Source organism: Panicum hallii, chromosome 3 (genome assembly GCF_002211085.1).
Source record: "Panicum hallii strain FIL2 chromosome 3, PHallii_v3.1, whole genome shotgun sequence".
Classification (NCBI taxonomy): Eukaryota; Viridiplantae; Streptophyta; class Magnoliopsida; order Poales; family Poaceae; genus Panicum; species Panicum hallii.
In genome coordinates this window covers 14,145,221-14,149,897 of record NC_038044.1, presented here as the reverse complement: position 1 = coordinate 14,149,897, position 4,677 = coordinate 14,145,221, and the positions used below count along the sequence as shown (strand labels likewise).

Sequence of the window (4,677 nt, the reverse complement as noted above, 5' to 3'; positions counted from 1 at the left end):
CAATAATTTTGGATAAAGGGAGAAAATATAGAGGTAGAAAGACTAGCTGCAGTGCACTACCGGCGGGGTGAATCCAAGGCGGACGACGGGCGGACCGGAACAGAGGTCGGCGGGCTGAACGGAGGCGGTGCAGGGGCGGCGGCCGGGCTGGAGGCGGGTAGGGGCGGCAGCCGGCCTGGATGCGGCGCTGGGGCTCCAACAGGGGGCCATCCGGCCTGGAGGCGGCTGGCGGGTGAACTGGGATGGCGCCGCAAGGAATGCGGCTGGACTGGAGCGGCGGCTGGCCGGTGGACGGGCACTGGGGGGCGGCCCAACCGAGCTGCAGGTGGGAGGCGATGGCGGACGGGAGAGGTCGGATGGGTGGGAGTCGGGGTCGGATGGAATAGAAGAGCGAACCGTTTTTTCATAATTAATGGTAGGTGAGTAATTTTTATCCCAAAGTCACTAAAAGTAGTGGAAGAGATATTTTTACATTTGTACTGCAGTAAAAATTTCTTTTAGATAAAAATACCTAAATTTTTTTAACCTTTTAGTTGGCTTTTAGCTTTTAAAAAATAAAAGCAAGTTGGAAAGGCAAAAAACACACGGTAAACCGTCTGGCGCCGTGGCGCGCCATTTTCTTGGGTAAAACCGTAACAACCAGCTCGTCCTTCCACTTCGAATCCATCGCCGCGCTCCGATTTCCCCGACCGCCGCAATACAGAACTCGTTCGCGGCAAGGCTGTCGTCTCCCTCGGTTCGCGCGCGCCCCGCTAGCCTGAGCCGCCGTCCTCGGCCCAGGTCGGCGGTGGTGGTGCGGTGCCAGGTGGAAGGGGAAGCGGCGGAAGTCGGTGGGTTGGGCGCCTCCGGAGCCGTACACGGGGCGGGACCCGGAGGTCAAGAAGCCGGCGTGGCTGCGACAGCGGGCGGTGCAGGGGGAGAAGTACGCGAGGCTGAGGGATTCGCTCGGCGAGCTCAAGCTCAACACCGTCTGTGTCGAGGCCCAATGCCCCAACATCGGAGAGGTAGGATCGAATCCAACACGCACTGCTAAATGGTAGTGTTAAGATTCGATAAATTGTAGGCCGTAATGCGGGTATGGTTTTGGATTTTGGTTTGATTTCGTTATGACGATGGTGTGCAGTGCTGGAATGGAGGCAGCGGGGCCGGCGGGGAAGGGGACGGCATCGCGACCGCGACGATCATGCTCCTAGGTGATACATGTACCCGGGGTTGTCGATTCTGCGCCGTGAAAACTAGCAACAAGCCTCCAGCGCCGGACGCCCTGGAGCCTCTGAAGACAGCAATGGCAGTCGCGAGTTGGGGGTATGATCTCTGGCAGAGTTATTGACATGTTGAAGGTGATGGTTAGGCTACAGATTGTCTGATAGATAACGTCCTTTGCAGAGTGGACTATGTTGTGCTGACAAGTGTTGATAGGGATGACCTTCCTGATGGTGGAAGTGGCCATTTTGCTCAAACAGTCAGAATTCTCAAGGTTTATCCCTTACCGCACTCTAGTTTGACGGCGATATTCCAATCTACTATGCTAAGATTTTTTTTTTCAGGAGTTGAAACCTGGGATATTGGTGGAGTGCCTGACTTCAGATTTTCGAGGTGACCTGGATGCTGTTTCATCATTAGCAAACTCTGGTCTAGATGTATATGCACATAACATTGAAACAGTGAAGAGTCTGCAGAGAATAGTTAGGGATCCCCGAGCAGGGTAGTGCTCTTCTTGATTTCATTTCTGTCACAATATTTTTCCAGCTCCTCTGTATAAGTTTTATCAATACATATTCCTGGGGATCGTGACACCCATTTAAGGCTTTCTACAATCGCAAGTTTTATAATACCGACCATGGATATCTGCAATTCCTATTTTTGGAAACTGAAGTCAAGAAAACTAAATCATATAAAATCAGTGGAATCGTTGCAGTTGCATTTGGCCTAGTTTTTTCTCAAACACCTGGTTTCTTATCCCTACAGATATGATCAGAGTTTAGCTGTTCTGAAACATGCTGAGATTAGCAAAGCGGGCATGGTAACAAAGTCCTCGATCATGCTTGGTCTAGGAGAGACAGATGAGGAGGTGAAGCAAGCCATGGCTGACTTGAGGGCTGTTGATGTTGATATCCTGACCTTGGGGCAATATTTACAGGTTTGGTCTTCGTCCCCTGTGACATATTCTTTACCCCTTCATGTATTCCCACACTTTCCCAGCCTTCTTCTTGTAACACTATACACTGAAAGCTTCCTGATTTTACAGCCCACAGAAAGACACTTAACAGTTAGAGGGTATGTGACTCCTGAGAAGTTCGATTTCTGGAAGGAGTACGGAGAATCTTTAGGTTTTCTCTATGTGGCTAGCGGACATCTGGTAAGCATAACATATACGTGCTGCTTTTCAACAATGTCATCATAGAACTACCCCCAAAAAATGTCATCATAGCAAAGGAACAATATGCTTTCTAAAAAGACGGGATTTTACCAATGCTCATTGTGGCGTAGAGAAGGATAACACTTTTAACTTGTATTTGCTATTCACTAGCACTTGCTTTTGTACTTGCTGCATGTTTCCAGGTTCGGTCGTCATATCGCGCAGGAGAGCTCTTTCTATGTTTGGCACTTGCTTTCACTAGAACTTAACGCTTGCATCTACTGCATCTTAGCCAGCTACCTTCAGGCCGCTTCTGCTCTTCGATCATATCCCCATACTCGATATTGTATTATAGTATGGTCAGCAGAAAGGCCGGTGGCGCAATAACCCATCTACTCTTCAAAGTTATATGCCATTGGCATTTGGAAGGACAGACTTGTAATTCTGATGATCCTGTAATCCTTTGTGTTACACTGTTACTCTGGCTGCCTTAGGGTGAAATTGCCAAAATTTTGATTTGTACCATTTCAGATGTGTATGGAAATGTGGCCAGATGATGAGAATCAATTAGTGTTTTTCTTAGCCCAAAAGGAGTATTTTTTTCTTATTTTTCTGTATTTCTCCACTTATACTGTTTTGTTTCAAAAATAAAATAAAATGGAGCAATGATTCATCCTAATTAAAAACGTGTACACTGATGTTCTGTTCAATCTGCATAATATGCAACAGCGATTGCGACTTCTTCCAGCGGAAAGCTGCAAGGTATAAGCCAAACATGTAAAATGTCTCATGCAAAAGAGCCAGAAGGAAAGCCAGCCTGAAGCAAGACGGTCAGATGAACTCAAAATGGCAGTCCAGTGCCTGGGGGTCTTTGTGGTTCACAGATTACGGATTTCAGTGGTTTTACCTTTTTTCATTTGCACAGCCATCACAGCGGGGTGGTGGCGCAGTTGGCTAGCGCGTAGGTCTCATAGCTTGTTGAGTTATCCTGAGGTCGAGAGTTCGAGCCTCTCTCACCCCATTTAAGTTTGGCCAGGTGATGATGAAATGCCCATGTGACACATGGGTCGTCACTATTAGTCATCTACATAGATGATACGAGCTCCTCTGAGCCTTGGCCCAAACATTTTTAATTTTTTTTTATTCTCCTCCGAGCCTTGGGGATCCAGGTGGAAGGTAAAAAAAAACATTCGACAAATCGAAGATGTGTTAGGACTTAGAAGGAGAAAAACAACTGCCAAGAAAGAATTCAGGGCAACGCATTGTCAGCAGTTCAGCAATAGCAATCTGGATCGAGCGGGAGGGCAGGACGCAGGAGGCCAGTAGCTCCGCACGATACGCACGGGCTGCGGGCAGGACCTTGCTCCCGGATCACGACCCGGGACGCCTCGTAGTCGGCAGCGGAGGGCCGACGAGGGGGAGGAGCCGGAGGGCCTCATCCATGGCAGCCTTGCTCAGTGCCATCTCGCTCGGGATGGACGCCGTTGCGCTGCGCAGCGCCGGCAGCTCGCGGTGGGGTGGGTCTCTGCCCCCCCGCCGTTCGCTCGTCTCCTACCCGTTGCGCCTGGGCGCGGAAGGTTTGGGTATGGCGAAACGCGTTCTTCTCCGCCGGTGCGAGCAGAGGCGGTCTTGAGGTAGCCGGACCGGAGCCGCAATTGCGGCCACGGTGAGGTCGCCGGCGCGTGCGGCTGGTTCCGCTCCCCAATTTACATTACCCCCTAAATTTACAAATAACCCCTAAATTGGATCATCACTATTAATCGCGATCCGATTATTTACACAAAACCCCCCTGAATCGGATCACGATTGTTAACCGCGATCCGAATATTTGCATAAAACTTCCTGTATATTTACATAAAACCCCTTAATTGGGCCTGGTATCCTCTGCGCCGGCCCAATGCCTCCCCTTTCCCGTCCGCCGACGGCGATGGCCGGCCTCGTTCGCGGCGAATGGACTTCCGCTCCTCCTACGAATACACTCCTCTCTCAATGCCGAATATCCACCGCAGTGGATTTCATCATCGGCATCCTCCGCCTGACCGGTGACCGCGGCCCTCACGGCACGCGTCCTCGACGAGCACGCCGCCGGGCTCCCTCGGCGAGCACTACTCTGGGAGGAGGTCCCTGGAAGATGCGTTCAGCGTCTACCCCTTCTCGACCTCCACGAGCTCCTCATTTCCCATCCCGCGAGCGTCGTTGAGTCCGCTGCGCCTCCCCCTAGTCGGCGCTTGACGGTGGCGCCGGATGCGGCGTCGCCGCAGGTGAGCCCCCGGCAGGACTCCGTTTCGACTGCGTCCTCTAGGCTGCGGTGAGAATTC

The 4,677-nt window shown here is 51.2% G+C and overlaps 1 non-coding gene and 1 pseudogene across 1 annotated transcript; both read left to right on the top strand.

Moving 5' to 3' along the window:
- Positions 1-242: 242 nt before the first annotated feature.
- On the top strand, positions 243-2,902 carry LOC112885254 (annotated as a pseudogene).
- Positions 2,903-3,294: 392 nt separating this feature from the next.
- On the top strand, positions 3,295-3,380 carry TRNAM-CAU. The gene is given in 2 exon segments: positions 3,295-3,332; positions 3,345-3,380. It is a non-coding gene; the product is annotated as a tRNA-Met (tRNA).
- The last annotated feature ends 1,297 nt before the right edge of the window (positions 3,381-4,677 follow it).